Consider the following 17,544-nt stretch of genomic DNA (forward strand, 5'->3'; position numbering starts at 1 on the left):
CAAGTTCTTGATCTGTAAGGAAGAAAAGGGATTTGAATCTAGGTACGGTATATTGTTTTCTTGAGCAGGAATGGCCAATTTGTGGCATGGCTCTGTGTGACATACCACATGTCATGGAGGAGACAAGCAGCACAGTGGTAGATAAAGCAGGGAGGAGGAAGCAGAGCAGGAAATCAGGCAGGGAGCATAGGGGTAGGAAGCAGAAAGCAGAGGCACAGATCGGTCAAGGGAAAGGCATTGCCACTAAGGAAAGGTGCAGAGCTAATCTGTATCATGCCTACCAGAAATGTTGGTCTCTGTTTTTCTAGAGAAGCATGTTTGCAAGTTGGCTATTGGGGAAGCAATTCCTTCCTGCTAGTCCTTAGTGTGGTTAGTTCTTTGGTTTGATTAAAAATATCTGAAAACAAAATTAAGCCATTCATTTTGAGCCAAATGACACTTTTTATTTGAACTCAGCCTAATTGCTTTGATTCACACTGTATGTCAAACAATGGATTTTAGTTTGTTTCACCACTGAAGCAAAAATAACAGTTATTCATGGAGCCCTCAGCAGAACAACCAGTTTAGTTGGGAAAGAAACAATATGTTTCATAGTATTTCTCAATAAAGAACCAACATGGCTTACTAGATTTAAGACGTGCAAAGAGAGAGGCCTCCAAATAACCAGCAGAACTTCTTTTCACTCAGGCAAGGGAAGCTTCTATTCACCTACATCTAAGAAAAGAGCTGCTTCCCACACTTCAAACCATGAGACTTTCATATCTGTAATTTCAAAGACATCAACAAACAGTATGGATCCCCTGAAACACAAAATGGCAGACTGGAGCTGACCATTCCTGTAGATATAAGATGAGGAAATCACCAGAAGTATGCCAGGAGGATGAGTTGTAGAGGAGTAACAAACGGCTATCCCCATCCACAGGAGGATCAAGGAAACTCAACCACTGGGCCAAGCTGATTTTAAATGTATATAATCTCAGTTGAGTTTGATTCATTAGTGTCAAAGTAGTTTTTTTATATTAATTACTGATGGACCTATAGGGTCAAGTTCAGTCGCTAAGCTTTATCCCAAAGTGTAGGAGACCAAGTAGATACAACCTGATATGTTTATCTTTCCAAAGCACATTTCTACAGCAGTCGTGTGCCAGATGTAGCCACAGCTGCAGGAAGTTGTTTATCTGCCCTTCCGACCTTTAAGAAGTGTTGGGAGATGGTAAAATCATGTTTTTATTGCACATTTCTTTCAAGTAGAAACTTTTCACCATCAGCTAAAAATATAATTTAAAACATGTAAGGAGTGCAAACAATTATTGCAGAGTTCTGTAACCTACTGTTACTTCTAACAAGATACTAAATGTAATAGTTTATGCTTTAAGTGTAGCTTAAGTTTCAAAACTTGGACCCTTGTAAATTTAATGGAAGTTTAATTGAAACACCTGTAATAGCTACTATTGTTTGTCTTTTTTATATTTTCCTGGGTCTGTTCAGGAGTCCTTACACATGTACTTTGTTTGTATACAAGCTCACGCTCTCCAGGGAGACATGAAGTGATATTACACTGCAGCAGGTCTTATTTATTTCTTTTGGCTTGGATTTCTGAGATGCCTAATGAGAGCTGAATGCCTGATTCCCTGGTATCCCTTTGAAAAGACCAGAATTTATCTATTTCCCATGAAAAAAAATTATGCTTTGATCTAGATGGCTCTATTGAAATATTTTCAAATATGAAAATGAGAGAGCAAGAACATTTATACGCATAGATAGGTCATACATAGATAAGTCACACTGGATGATCACTAAGTGACAGGTCCTCAGCATTGGGAAAAGGATTAGGCAAAATACAAGTGGTATATATCCATCAGCCTTATCACTTGGGAGATATAATAACAGTGTCATTAGCTCAGTTTCCAAAATAACTCAGTTTCCTGCTTGAAAGTCGATCCTTCAGAAACAGGTCAAGCTTTCATTTTGTTATGACATTTTGGTAAAGTCATAAGGGTTCCTTTGGTCTTTTTCTGTCAACATCAATGTGTTAATGGGAAATCATTGTTAAAGTGGAACCACAGAAGCAGACCATAACAGTGCAACTATTAATATATTTATTCAGCAGTACCATGGCTGACTGCATAAAGTTTATTTTTATTAAATGTAATGAGCATCAATAATGCTTTATTTTTATACTGGTTTTTACTTGTACTTTTAAACACCTTATATATTTGTGCTAATTGGCTATATAGAATTGTAATAAGTTTAAGTAGTTAATGTAAGTAAAATGATTAAATTTTGTCCAGTTACTACACTATTAAAACATGAAAATGAAAATTGAAATCAATGCACTTTTTAAAGCCTACTAGTACTCTATTTAACTTCCGGACAGTAGCTATGTTTGGACATATTTACTACGTGCTTGTAACAAACTTACAGAGCCATGGGTAGTTTAAGGCTTTAAGTAGATCCCTGTAAAGATGAGGCTACTCTTGAAGGTTTGGATAAGCTTGAGGTCAGGTTTTAGAGTTACATAATTCTTCATAGCAATCTCATTTCTTAGGGCCCGTTTACATTTTATATTTGGATCTGAATGTTTTTTAAGTGAAATTAGTACTCTTGAAAGGGACCAGACCCATAGTTTCAAAACTAAAAATATTATCCACAGACAATAGCAGTGTAATGTTCCCCACCTTTCCTCACTAATGTGGATCAGTTTTATCCTGGACAAGTATTCATAGAAGGATAAGTTTATGAAAGGCAAGGACGTTTAGTGATTCTTTTATTGGATCAATGTATAGTTGGGAGAGTTGTTAGACAAGCTTTTGGGCATCCAGTACCCTTGGTGAGGTCTCAGGACTAAGTGTACTGTTCAGCGTCCATAGCTATGTAATCCTTTCTCTGTCTATATAGCCTTCTGTGAAGATGCCTACTCAGACTGCATTTCTTGCATGCACACCAGTCTCTGGCTTCTTTACTATTCATTCCATCCAGAAAGAGCACACACACCAACTGCAGATGCTTCCTCAACCTGATGAAGGGTATTTAAACCTGAAGGCTTGCTAAGAAGAATTTTGCCAACTATTTGAGTTGGTCTAATACAAGATATCAGATTTACTCAAAGAACCTTGTCTGCCTATGTCCTTAGACCAACACGGCTACAACCTACACCCCTGAACACAGATTTGTCTGTACGCAGTTGTCATTTTGGATTTGCAGTATGGACAGCTGTCTTAGGAAATTAACTGAGATCATCACTGCATTTCATAAAAGACAATGATAATCACCATCACATCTATGACTGCAGGTTATGAGTAGGGGTCTACCAAACTCAAGATGGCTGCTGGCCAATTTTGTGGGCAAACCATGGGGCTGGCAGCCATTGTCATAAACCAAGCACAGAGGCTCCCCCACACCTCCACACCAGTGGCCCTGCCCCTCGCTGCTGATTGGCTGTGAGGGCTGTCCATCATACAGCCCCGCATCTCACCACCAATTGGTGGAGAGGGATGGGGCTAGATGGCAGATAGCCCTTGCAGCCAATCAGCTGTGAGGGGTGGAGGTGGCAGCCATCTTGCCATGCCAGCATCTCCCTTTCCTCCTTCCCTCCCCAGTGGGCTGTGCAGCCAGGCCACAGCAGCCACAAGTTTATTTTCAGTAAGTTTTTTTTTTTGAGGGGGGTGTTCAGGGAGACTGTCAAAAGCATGGAGCCCACTCAAAATTGCAATTTAGGTAGGTCCCTAGTTATTGGTGACTATTGGTATATTTTAAACTAGTTTGTGCTCTGCATCTTACTTTTGATACTCTCAACTTTCTAGTCCTCTTGTTTGGGGCCAAATACGCCGCAATTTCTTTGCATAAGTAATTTCATTGACTTCAGCAGGATCATACAGGTAAAGTCAAATGGACTCGCACCTCACATTTTTCAAAAGCATTATTTTGAGATTCTGCCTTATATAAACCTTCCTATTATTCCAATTTCGAAACTGAGGTCAAACAATAGTACATATATAAGGAATAGAGCCAATAAAGGTACCTAATCTTAAAAATGCATATAAAACCTAATCCCCCCTTTACTAAAACCAGTGTAATCTCTGTATTGACTTCAACAAGCTGTTGACCCACATATATTTAGGTAGAGTTTAATATTGAAAATTCTCAGACTTTTTGTGCTGACAAGGAAGCATTATGGTCTATGAAAAATTTTGAGGGGCCTATGCTCGCAGGGCATGGACCATGTGGTGACGCTACTGCTCAGTAGTAATGAGGTACTCCACAGTCAGCATCACCAGGAAGCTGTGCACAGATGCTACTACACAGTAATGCTATTTACTGAGCAGTTATTTAGTTCTTGAGTATTCAACTACTAAATGACTGCACAGTAACAACTGTGTGGTCAGCGTCTCATGTACACATGGCCAGGCAGTCAGAATAAAAGATTATAAAAGTTGTTTCTTGCCCTAAACGTCTGTAAGAGTTGAGATTGGTTATACATATTCCAGGTGACAAATAGGCATTGACAGGTAAACAGAGAATGGGAGAGAATGGGTTTTCTGTTTTACAAGACATTTGCTGGTTGTTTGGGGGGTTTTTTCATTTCAAAATTAAACAAGCTAAAATAATTCAAAATTTCCCAAGAAAGAAAATGTTGGGCAAAATGTTGTTTCAGGTTTGTAAGCATATCCTCCCTTAAAATCCAAATGTTTCAGTTCTATTTCAATAAATGTTTTTTTTGTTATATACTATGAAATAAACAATTTAAACAAAAATTGTTTTCCGGCAGAGGTCCAAAGTGTATTGCATTTTCTTCAAAATGAAATTTCATCAAAATTGACATATTTCTATAAAATATTTAATGTGCAAGAAATTGGTCATTATTGAGGGATTTTTTTTTTTTTTTTTTTTGTAATAAAGAAATCCCAGTCGGCTTTAGATGCTCTGCTCAGTTTAAGACACTGTGGGCATATCTATACATTAATGTTACATCCCCATAGTAATGCGCTACAGTGATGTAGCATCCGCGGGTGTCTACACGTGACCAGCAGCTATTTCTGTGTAGTGATGCATTCCCCCATTATAGTGCACCACTACAACAAAGTAGCTGCTAAAAATAACTATGTGCAGCACACACTGTGCAGTATGGGCTGTTATTGAGCCATGATTTAGTACTTCCAAAAGGAAGTACTAAATCACAGCGCAGTAACATCACTATAGCAACACATGTAGACGCACCCACTGTGCAGAAGCTTTTGAAGCTTTTCCCCTAAAGTTATTGCAAATGCTACATACAAGCCAAATCCTGCATTCCTTTCAGTATGTATAACTCCAAAGGAGATCAATAAAAGTGTTGATGGTGCAGGACCGGGTTCTATATATATAACTGATATCTATATATAAAAACAGCAGCTTGTGAAATATGAATATTATGTTTGTTTGTTTGTTTCACTAAGAAATGTTCCAAAGTCTAACAAAATATTTTTGTTTCACTTTCCAAGATATATCTTTATGTCTCTACAGTGTAGAATTTTTTTATTTATGCCATAAATCTAAGACTGAAATCAGATATTTGTAGAAAGTTTTTAAAGAAAGAAGAGAGGTGTGGCAGAATTATTCACTATCAGCTTGTACCATTCATTTAGGTTTCTGGTGTACATACAAATTCTAGACGTGAGTCTCTTGACTCTTTATTGAAAAACATTTCCTACAGGGCTTTAAAAAAAATGAGAGGGGGAGATTTTGCACAGGAAAGAAAAAAATATATAGTTCAACATGAAAGTTAAATGCAGCAACTTAATAGAGCAAATCTAATATCTATAACTCTACTCAAATTAACAGAGCTATCTTGATTAATATCAGCTAAGAATCTGTCTCATTATCATTATCATTTAATATGTGTAATGTAGTAGCAGTCCTAGTAGCCCCAGTCTCTTTCACATGCAGTTTTGTTTTTGTAGTAGAAAGAAACTTAGGTAAAATTAGAGGCAATAAAGTAATTTGCCATGGACTATTTGTGTCTGACTCTCATTTACATTAACGCCCATTTTCACCATAGTGCCAGTGTAACCTAGTGTAAATGAGAATATGGTCTCTGTATGTTTATGCACAATGGACCATATCCCGACCTAGCTCTCATGAGGGGCAGTATCAACCCTGGTGTGCATATAGCATTATCTAAAAATAATTACATACATTTGAAAGCTCCAGGAAAAAAATGATTGCATCTCTGAATGTCCTGAATTTCCTTTTGGCACTTCAACAGCCTATAGCATAGAAGTTTGGTACTTGTCTTGTGTGTAATTGTACATTGTTTAGAATAAGTCATTAAACAGTCATAGAGAACAACTGAGTGTCAATTTTCTTTTTTTCTCCAAAGTTGTCTCTTTTTATTAAGACATTTATTGTACGATCGGTTTATACAGTCTTCAGCTGTCGATAAAAACACATGCTCTGGGTAGGCAAAAGGAAAAATCCAAACACAGCAAAATGTCCAGCTGCTCTTTAAGAAAGGGATGAAAATAAATGTAGCCCTCGAAATGCTGAAAACAGGTCAGCCCTAAAACTCTACTAATCAATCTAGTCTTTACAGGGGAAAAATAAACTGCAGCATTCCCAAAGATCTTACATAACACAACTTCAAAATATGCCATTTAATCCATTGTGAGGCTAGACACAGAGTATGATACACTCAGACTAAGAAATAGGTTGAAATTAAGAAATAGAATATTAGATATGTGTTTCTCCCACCAGGCCAATTTTCAAACTTGCTTAAGACCTAACAGCCCCCATTTAAACACTTAGATTAATTGGCCAGATCTGTAAAAGAGCTCATTGGAGCTAATGGGAGCTGAACCATTTTTTAAAAATTATATCAGAGCAGCATAGGATCATGGGGCTGGAAGGGATATCATGATGACATCTAGTCCAACTTCCTCTGGTTAAGGCAGGCCTTACTAAGCCATCCCAGTCAAGTTGCATCTCAGCATTTATGGCTGCTGTTCCTTAGCAAGTTATTGTTCCATGAATGGACCTTGCCTCTATACATTATGGGCCCCATAGATTGTAAGACTGGAAGGGACTTTGGAAGATCATCAGGTCCAGCCCCCTGCACCAGGCAGAAAAGATGGCTGGGGCCAGGTGACCCCAGCAAGGTGACTGTCCAATCACCTCTTAAAGATTTCCAGGGCAGGTGATTGCACCACCTTTGGAGGGAGCTTATTCTACAGTTTGGACACCCTAGTTGTGAAGTTTTCCTAATGTTGAGCCTGAACAATCTTCCAGGAGTTTGTGGCCATTACTCCTGGTATCCCCCAAGGGTGCCCTGGTGAACAGTTGTTCACTGAGCCCTTGAAGTACTCCCTTGATGTAGCGGTAAGCTGCTACCAAGTCCCCTCAGCCTTCCCTTTTTCAGGCTGAAGAATCACTTCCTTGGTTTTGTTGGAAATGCATTGATTGATGTATGCCAGGGTATTATTTGCCCTGCTGGCAACAACATTGCACTACTGGCTCATAGTCATACTGTGGACTATTATTACACCCAAGTCCCTTTCGTTTGTGGTGCTAGTCAGTTTGGCGCTGCCAAGCCTGTAGGTGTGCAGGGGGTTGTTTGTCCCCAAATGGAGCACTTTACATTTCTCAGTGTTGAACTACATCTGTTTCTGACTTGCTCAACTTGCTAGCCTGTCTAGATCTGCTGGTATCTGTAACCTATCTTCAAGTGTGACCATGCTTCCCCATAACTTGGTGTCATCCATGAACTTGGCCAATGAGCTTTTCACCCCCACATCCAAATCATTGATAAAGATGTGGACCAAGCACCGACCCCTGTGGGACACCACTGGCCACTTCTCACCAGAATGACACAGATCCATTCATTAGGACTCTGGGTCCTATGCCACAGCCAGCTTCATACCCACCTGTCTTGCAGTTAAGCTCACAATCCTCTAATTTTTTTGCAAGAACATCGTGGAATACCAAATTAAAGGTTTTTTGGAAGTCAAGGTATACAATGACAATATCCTCTCTCTTATCCAGGGTGCAAGGTACCTGATTATAAAAGGAGATGAGGTTGGTAAGACAAGACCTGCCCACGATGAAGCATGCTGGCTGTTATTCAGAATCCTACCTTCTGCAAGCCTATTGCACATAGGCTCCTTAATGAGTTTTTCCCAGATTTGACCTGGGAAAAAAGTTAGGCTAATGGCCTACAGTTACCCAGGTCCTCCCTCCTCCCCTTCTTGAAGATGGGCATAAAGATGGACCTCTTCCAGTCCCCAGGGCTCTCTCTGGAGTGCCACAAGTTTTGGAACAGTTTTGCCAGGGGCTCTGTGATGACTTCAGCCAGCTCATTCAGCACCTTGGATGAAGGTCATCTGGCTCTGCTGACTTTTATATGTCCAATTTCTTTAACTGATCACACACCAGTTCTATGGCAATAGTAGGAGGGCAGTCATTCCTGCCCTGTTCATTTTGTACCCTATCTGGCATGATTTTCCCCTTGGTCCAGTAAAATACCAAGGCAAGGTAGTCATTCAGGAGTTCAGTTTTTTCCTGAGTGTCAGTAATCAGCCGTCCTGAGTTGTTGAGCAATGGCCCTACACTTCCATTTGTTTTCCTCCTGTTCCCTACATATCTAAAGAAGGACTTCTTGCTGTCCTTGATTCCCATTGCTAATCTAAGTTCAGTCACCTCCTTGGCCTAATTTGTTCCCTATAAGTGTGGGTCTTTGTTGTATAGCCATCCTTGGGGCCTGTCCCGAGCTTCCCTTGTTTGTACGCTTCTTTCTTCTTTCTTAAGAGGACCGTGATTTCCCTGTTTAGCCAAAAGGGCTTCTCAGTCCTTCTGCTACCTTTTCTCTGCATGGGAACAGACTTCCTTTGTGCTTCAAGGATCATGTCTTTAAGGAATGACCACTCTTCATGCACACCTTTTGCCTTTGGTCCCTAGTCCCGCAGCATTTCCCCTACTAGTGACCTGAGCTTATTGAAATTTGCATTTTTGAAATCCAAGAATTCAACCCTGCTATCAGATTTGACTGCTTTGTGATGGACAGTGAATGTGATGGTTTCACGGTTGCTGTCGCCCAGGCTACTCTCTATATTTAAGTCAGTCACCAGGTCATCTCCTTTGGCCAGGACCAAGTCTAGGAGAGCATTACCTCTGGCTGGCCTGTGCACCTTCTGAGCCAGAAAGAGCTCTTCAAAGCAGGTCAGGAAGGAATGCAACTGGTCTGACTTGGCCAAGTGTTCCTCCCAAGAGATGTCCAGATAATTAAAGTTGCCCATGACAACCATGTCCCATGCACATGCAGCCTCTATCAGTTCTTGGGCGAACTCTAGATCGAGTTCCTCCCCATTTTGGTGGTCTGTAGTAAACACCTACAGTTAGGTCTCTCCAGGCCCTGCCCCCACTCTCCTCAGCTTGACCCAGAGGGTTTCAAGCATTCTTCTTTGGAGCCTATATCGGCCTCCAAGGAGGTGTACTGCTCCCACACAGAGAACTACCCCTCCACCTTTCTTCCCTACCTGGTCCCTTCTATGAAGGGCATACCCTGTATGGCTATGCTCCAATCATGTGAGGAGTCCCACCAGGTCTCCGTAATCCCTACTAGGTCCTAATGCCCACCAGAGAACAGGAGGGCTAGCTCCCTCTGCTTCTTCCCCATACTCCTGGCATTAGTGCACCGGCACCTGAGTCCTCCTATTGAGACCTTTGGCTTCCTGTCATGCTGAAGGAGAGCTATTTCCTCAGCTCCCGCAAAAGTGGCTCTCCTAGTGTCCCTATCTATGGAGCTTTCTTGTATGTTGGGCCCCAGGCAAGCTCCAGTCGGTGTTTCCCCATCCCCCAGCAATCTTAGTTTAAAGCTGTATCTAGAAGGTAGACCATCCTGGCTGAGAACAAAGACTTGCCTGCCTCTCTGTGTGATGTGGATGCTGTCCCTTCCCAGGAGTCCTCTGTCCCGGAAGTGCATGCTGTGGTTGACGAAGTCGAAGCCCTCTTGGTGACACCACCATCCGAGTTGTCAGTTGACTTTCTCAATGCATCCTTCCCTCTTAGGACTGTGGCCTACAACAGGCACTGGAAGCACAGAGGAAATGACCACCTGGGGGCCCGTGATCCCTTGAGCCCTGCTCCCAGAGTCAATCTGAGGCTAAGAGGGGCTGAGCACATGTGCACATGCATGCACAAGCTGCCCCCACCCCCCAGCTCAGCAGTTCAGTCTGTGGAGGAGAAAAGGAGTGGAGGCCAGACCGAGGGCCCACAGTGAGGGACAGAGGGAGGAAGAGAAGAGCCAGGAAGAGCCCAGAGCAGCCCTGGCCTAGCCTGCAGTGACAGCAGGCCTCCTCTGCATGCAGATCCCAGGCATATGGCCCCCATGCCCTCCCGGTGTGCATACAGCAGCAGGAGCCACCCCACTTCCCCGTGCTGGGCATACTCCACACTCTGCCCCACTCTCTCCCTCACTGCCATGGGGGGGTGCAGATTGAGGCTCCAGTGGTAAGAGAACGAGCGGGGCACAGGTAGGAGTAGTGGCTGAGGTAAGTAGGGCCCCACTAGGCCTCTGCTTGTCCCACCACCCAGCCTGGCCAGGCCTCCACTCACCTTATATCCTGCTCCTGTCTGTGCCCCACTCCCTCCCTCACCACTGGGGCCCTGATCTGCTCCCCCCTCCATGACCCATTCCCCTTCCCCCACAGATTTACCTGCTGGAGGGGCACCCCGAAATATGGTTTTTCTCTCTCGGCCTCAATTTGCCCCACCTCCCCTCCCCACATACTGACCTAATTGGGGGGAGGGGAGAGGGGTTCCATAAGGTAGATCCTGGGTTGCTGCTTAATTCACAAGGTGATATCCTACTTAAAAAGGCTGGAGACCACTATGCTACAGTGTAGGTCCCTGCTGTGAGAGCTTTTCCCTCCTCTTCAGCTTGCTGCCCTCCTGTTCCACAACTTTCATCCTCCTTAGCAGTACTGGTATTGCTTGCACAGAGGGGGTGCTGATCAACAGATACTGTCCTCTTCAGGCCACACACGTCCTTGGATACTCTACCCCTAGATGTGTCATAATCCTGCCTTACTTTTGCTCTTAAAATTGTAGCCGTTTTATCAAAGCAAAAATTACACTTAATCACATATATCAAAGTACTAGAGTGGTTTAGGGCAATGGTCCAAAAATTATATCTTTTGATATTTCTTTATTCAGATACTGAAGTGTTTGAGGTGACTATGGTAAAATACTGCAGTATTTTATACAGAAGGAAGATTGTTATTTTGTATGTAAGAATGAACAATTGGTGACACACTGACAAAATGAAGAGAAGCGATATTTGACAATAGTTATGAGGCTTATAACAAAGGCTGATAGCCTAGCCTCAGTCCATCTTGTTTTACCTAAACACCGTAGCTCATAAGGTTCCAGACATGTCGTTGAATTCTGCAGTTCCCAGACACAGCAGAGTGAGTGAAGAAAGGTGCATCAGTCTCAACTCTAATCTTCTTACTGATGTGGTTATATGATGTTCCTTACATGAAGGAAACAACAAAACAAAGGACAAGGAAAACATGACCTATATCTAATGTCCTGACCTAAGAGATTATAAATATCAGTTGAGATGCTACTTACAAGTTGCTGCATTTTTTCAATGCATATTTTGAGACTAGATATGATATTATCACCACAGGTTGCATGGTAACTGTCCTATGATTATAGTGAAGAAATAACAATTTTGGAGAAATAACATCGTCCACATTGTTTAGCAGGTAACCATGCCAGCCCCAAATGAATATCGCCTTTGTTTTGAATCAGGACAGCATGGACATTTGTTAAATGTTATCCAGGGTACTTTGATTGCTGACAAGTGCACAGTGAGTTTGGCAAGCAAGCTGTGGCATTAGCTGAAGCCTCCTTCAGTATTCAAACACAAAGGTCTAGATTATTTATTATCAGAGACCCTGAATGCCCCAACCCATACCAAGTCTTTCATAATGGTTTATTTTTTTAGCCTTCAAAATTCTTAGGGCAACACAGTGGTTTACGTTAGTACAAACCATTAGTTAAGGTCTTATAAACACTTAACTTACTCATGGACTTTTAATTGGTATTATCACACTTATTTTTTTATCTTTATGTTAAGCAACACACACACACACACAAACACCCATATAATTCTATCCAAATCTGGCTACACATAAAGACAATTCCTTATCTTTTTCAGGTTTAAAAAAATTCAGTGAAATATTTACTACCAGTGGAAGCTGTAACCGCATTTTGAACAATGAACCTAAGCAATGAGATTGGACACTAATGCTAAATGCTGCAGTATGCCCATCTCTGTTGGATGATGCAGTAAATTTCAGTAACGTTAATGTGAGTGACACAGCCCTCTGTAACTGTATGAATGTTTTTTGTGAAGCAGGGGGTTGTTGTATTTAAAGACATAAACACATGTGGGCTTGCGATGCCCACATGAGATCCATAATCCATCATTATGAGGATGATGCCTGTAATAAAAGTAAACAAGACATGTTTAGAAACTCATTTCCTTTTAGTAAATAAACACATACCATCATCCAAAGAGGAAAAACAGCTTGGACAGACCCTCCGCTGGTATAAACTCCATTAATTCAGTGATGAGTAATGACAATTTACACCTGCTGAGAATTTTCCCAGAATGTTTTGCAGTTTGGAAGCAAAATTTGCCCTTAATTGTGTACCTCCATCTGATTCAATGACCCTTTCCTCAATATAAGCAGCCCAAGCAAATTCACTAAGGTCCTGCAGCATAATAATCATCAAGTAGAGGCCATTACTATGTGACTTCAAAAGTAAGATCAAATCTCAGCTTATCTGGGTCCCACCACACCTTAAGCGTTCACTGTATCTCAGAGTCGGTTTTCTATTGGCAGTAGTCAATATTTACCATAATTGTACAGGGGTTAGTAGGTCTAATCCTCTAATAAATATTTATTGGGAGAATTACTAACATAACATTTTCTCAATAAATATTTACTAAAGATTTTCTGACAGGAAGCACACTGCCTTTTTCTTTCTTTAAAAAATACACTGAAACAAAAATCAACCAAACATCTGAAAGAAAGGAATAGAAAAAAATTAAACACTGTGCCAACAAGGGAAGTACTACTCAGAGCTGAAGTCTTTTTCTCCAGCATATTGGCTAGTGGGCTGCAGAAACAAGTTCAAATGTAGCTGCAGAAGAAAAAAGGGTTACAAAGATCCTGGTGTCAAAAAAAGCTGCACTAAAAAAAGGTGGGGCAGCCCACGTGGCTGCAGCCTGTGCCACCCGAAACCAGAGCCTGGGCAGCCAGAGCCACACTCCAGATGCTGGCCAGGCTCTGCATGCCTCGGTCAGCACTGCTGCAGTCCCAGGAGCCCCCAAATAAAGCTGCTGGGGCCAGCCCAGGTGCTGGCCCCAGCCTCCCTACCCCATCCGGGGCAATTTGCCATGCGCCACAGCGTGGATGCAGGGGCATGCCTGGAGACAATCTAGCAGTGGCAAATGGAGCAAGTTACTCCCAGCCAGTTAAAATGGGAATGTTTTGTCATATTGGCAGGTCTAAGGTGGCAAGATTAATATCTCTGGATGGACAGTGGGTATACTAGTTCATATATCTTGCAAGAGTGCTGGGCTCACATCTAGTGTGGACACTACATCTGGGAGCAGGGTATCAGCCACCGAGAGAGAGAGAGAGAAAACTTTGTAGGATGATGATCTGGAAATGAGGCACTTTACTTAGCTGCCTATGTATGGGCATAAGGGCAAAATACAGATTGACGCTTCAGGTGCCTCCATTTTAGGCTATGGCATGTTTAAAAAGCAGGTCACTGGTCTAGAAGGGTGTGTCAAAGAATGAGATCAATAGCTGGACTCCTGACACAGTCAAGTGGGAGAGTTAGGCACCTCCTAAAGACAATTCAGAGAGCCCAGATGCTGAATAGGAAACCAGCAATAGGTAAATCTGAACCATGGTAGGCATCTGAACTCTTGCCCTCTCCAGAATTTAGGCACCTCTGTCCATTTGTAATCCAGAGAACCCAGGGTGCTCTTCTAAGGGCAGGCACCCCACCGAGTCGGTGGTACTCCTCATTTTTTACATAATCATCTAGTGTTCAAAACACTTGCTTAGAAATTGCAGGCCTGGCTCATTGGCTAACCTGAGTTCACATCTGAAACCTACTTAACTCAGCATCTGTAGCACCAGGGCTTCTCTCTCTAGCCTTGACCAGAAAAAGAAATTCAAAGTTAAGAGGTTTTAATGGTAGACTCCAAGTGAGAAAGAGCTTTTATGTAGCAAACATTATTTCATACCAGTTTGCAGAAACTGCAGGAGCTCTTACTACCCATCACTGCAAAATATTTTCCTGTAAATCAAAAGCTGGTTTTGATGTGGGAACATGCTCGAACTATTGGACATTGTCTTGCACCAAAACATTCTCTACTGATTTGTTCTAACCCCCTCTCCCCCACCACGACTCCCATCACTACTAATTTTACTTGCCCAGAACTTCTCCAGCCACAACTTGACCATCCTGCACCTGAGCAACCAGGTCCAGGAATCCCCTCATGTTTCACAGATAAGCTTCACTGAAGGATTACCATTCTGACACCAGTCATTTCATTTAGAAGGTCTAGAAGGATCAGTTAAGGGCCACTAATCCTCCCCGCATCCATGGAGTATATAAAGCAGTATACAGAGGGCCTTTGTTTCCTTGGCGACTTTTTTGTATTTTCTCCAGTTCAGAGCCATAGCTGTTGATAAAAGAGACAAAGGAGGACTCCGGGACCTCCTACTCTGTCCAGTCAGGGACATGGACCAAGGTGGTCAAGGGCCCTAAGGCCCACTGCACCAAGGCCCCCTGCCCTGCCGGAGCTTAGCAACAGGTACGCACCTCTTCCTGCTCCAGCAGAGCCTGCTGAGTTGCCAGCTCCCACAGGCAACACAGGCTCAACTGCAGCTACCATCCACACTCTCCCAAGACAAAACGTAAGGTGTCTGTTGTGGGAGACTCCACCCTGAAGGGGACTGAGGGGGTGATCTGCCACTCCAACCCCTTAGCCCATGAAGTCTGCTGCTTCCCAGGGGCCCACATCCGGGACACTGCAGAGAAGATCCCCAAGCTCCTCCAGCCCACAGACCACTATCCCATGGTCCTTATTCGTGTGGGTACCAATGACACGGCTCGGAGCGCTCCCAGCTGGGTCATGAGGCGCTACAGGGATTTGGGAGCGGGTCTAAAGGGTCTGGGGGCATAGGTGGTGTTCTCGTTGATCCTCCCAGTCTCAGGCTATTGGCTGAGGAGGGAGAGGAGGATCCATGTAGTCAACCAAAGGCTGCAGCGCTGGTGTCATTGGGAAGGCTTTGGCTTCCATGACCACAGCCCGCTCTTTGGCGAGAGAGGCAGCGAGCTGCTGGGAAGAGATGGCCTCCACCTCTCTCCCCTGGGGAGGAGGCTCTTTTCAGCCAGACTGGCTGACCTGCTCCACTGGGCTTTAAACTAAGCCCGCCTGGGGACAGGGGGAACTACTGCCACTGCTGGCCCGCCAAGCAACCTTTGCAAAGCCAGCAGGCCAAGGCGCTTAAGGGAGCCTACCCCTGCCCCAGCCCTGGTACAAACTGTGGGCAAGGCAAGAGCCCCCAAAGGGACACTTGCCTGCCTGTACACAAATGCCAGGAGCTTGGGGAATAAGCAGGAGGAGCTCATCCTCCTGCTCAATGCAAATAATTATGACATCATAGGGATAAGAGAGACCTGGTGAGACTCCACCCATGACTGGACCATGGGTATAGACGGCTATACCCTGTACAGGAGGGATTGTGTAGATAAAAGGGGCGGGGCTGTAGCTCTCTCTCTACGCTTCCCTGCAGGCTGATATTAACGACCAGGGTGGACGACTGGAGACCCTCTGGGTTAAAATCCGTGGGGAACATGACACAGGGGGCACAACAGTGGGAGTCTACTACAGGCCTCCCAGCCAAAGTCCTGAGCTTGACCAGGAGTTCGCCTATAAACTGGCTGAGGCTGCATAGTCCAGGACCATGGTTGTCATGGGTGACCTCAATTACTTAGACATCTCGCAGAAGGATCACTCAGCAAAATCTGAGAGGTCGCAAAGCTTCCTCTTGTACGTGGATGACCTCTACCTGACTCAAGAAGTCTATGGACCAACAAGAGGCAAAGCGCTGCTCGACCTGGTACTGGCTACTGGGGATGACCTAATAGGCGACCTAGTGATCGATGGGAAGCTGGGTGACAGCGACCACGAGCTGATCACCTTCACCATCCGCTGGAAAGCTGGAAAGTTCAGGAGGCTTGTCAGTCAGGCCCTAAGGGACCATGACCCCAGGGAGAGGGGAGTTCAACAAGAGCGGTTGCTCCTCAAGGGAGCGATACTCAATGCACAAGCTAAGTCTATTCCATCTCAGAGGAAAGGCAGCAAGAGGGCACACCAGCCTCCCTGGCTCTCCAGGGACCTAGCAGACCTCCTGAGGCTAAAAAGAAAGACCTACAAAGGATGGAGGATGGGATTCACCTCCAAGGAGGATTATTCTGCACTGGTCCAGTCCTGCAGGGAGTAAACCAGGAAAGCCAAGGCTGCAACTGAACTCCAACTAGCTTCGAGCATCATGGACAATAAAAAGTCCTTTTTCAGATATGTGGGGAGCCGGAGGAAAAGCAAGAGCAACGCTGGACCCCTGCTGAACCAGATGGTACAAATGACACCTGACACCCAGGAAAAAGCCAACCTATTAAATGGGTACTTTGCGTCGCTCTTTCATCAGTCCCACAGGATGCCCATGCCTGCTACGGGACAGGGAGGTCCAGGTGAGGGAGATCCCCCTCCCTCTATTAATGCTGACCTCATGAAGGAATATCTTGAGAAGCTGGATACCTTCAAGTCAGCCAGCCCTGACAATCTACACCCCAAGGTACTCAAGGAGCTGGCAAGCATCATAGCCCAGGCACTGGCACAGATCTTTGAGAACTCCTGGTGCTCTGGTGTAATGCCCAAAAACTGGAAGAAGGCCAATGTGGTTCTTTATTTCAAGAAAGGGAGGAAAGTGGATCCGGCTAACTATAGGCCCATCAGCCTGACTTCTATCCCAGGGAAGATATTGGAAAAGTTTATAAAGGAGGCCATCCTTAATGGACTGGCCAATGCCAAAATCCTGTGGGATAGCCAACACGGGTTTGTTGCGGGTAGGTCTTGCTTGACCAATCTCATTTACTTCTATGACCTATCACCTGGATAAGGGAGAAGAGATTGATGTCATATATCTTGACTTCAAAAAAGCCTTCTATTTGTTATCCCATGATCACCTCTTGGTGAAACTGGCCAATTGTGGCCTTGGGTTCACCACGATCCGCTGGCTGGGAAGTTGGCTCTGTGGTCGGATCCATATTGTTCAACATCTTCATTAATGATGTGGACATTGGAGTCAGGAGTGGACTGGCAAGTCCGCCGATGACACCAAACTTTGGGGCAAAGCATCCACACGAGAAGACAGGCGGGTGATCCAGGCTGACCTGGACAGGCTCAGCAAA

General features: G+C 43.9%; 1 long non-coding RNA gene across 1 annotated transcript in view; it reads right to left on the minus strand.

Moving 5' to 3' along the window:
- Window positions 1–11,120: 11,120 nt before the first annotated feature.
- LOC109322190 overlaps window positions 11,121–17,544 on the minus strand; it is a 13,940-nt gene continuing 7,516 nt past the window's right edge. The window contains exon 2 of the long non-coding RNA XR_002104333.1: window positions 11,121–12,482. This is a non-coding gene — a long non-coding RNA (uncharacterized LOC109322190). The remainder of the gene's footprint in view (window positions 12,483–17,544) is intronic.

This window comes from Crocodylus porosus, unplaced genomic scaffold, assembly GCF_001723895.1.
Source record: "Crocodylus porosus isolate Cpor-Errol unplaced genomic scaffold, CroPor_comp1, whole genome shotgun sequence".
Taxonomy (NCBI): domain Eukaryota; kingdom Metazoa; phylum Chordata; order Crocodylia; family Crocodylidae; genus Crocodylus; species Crocodylus porosus.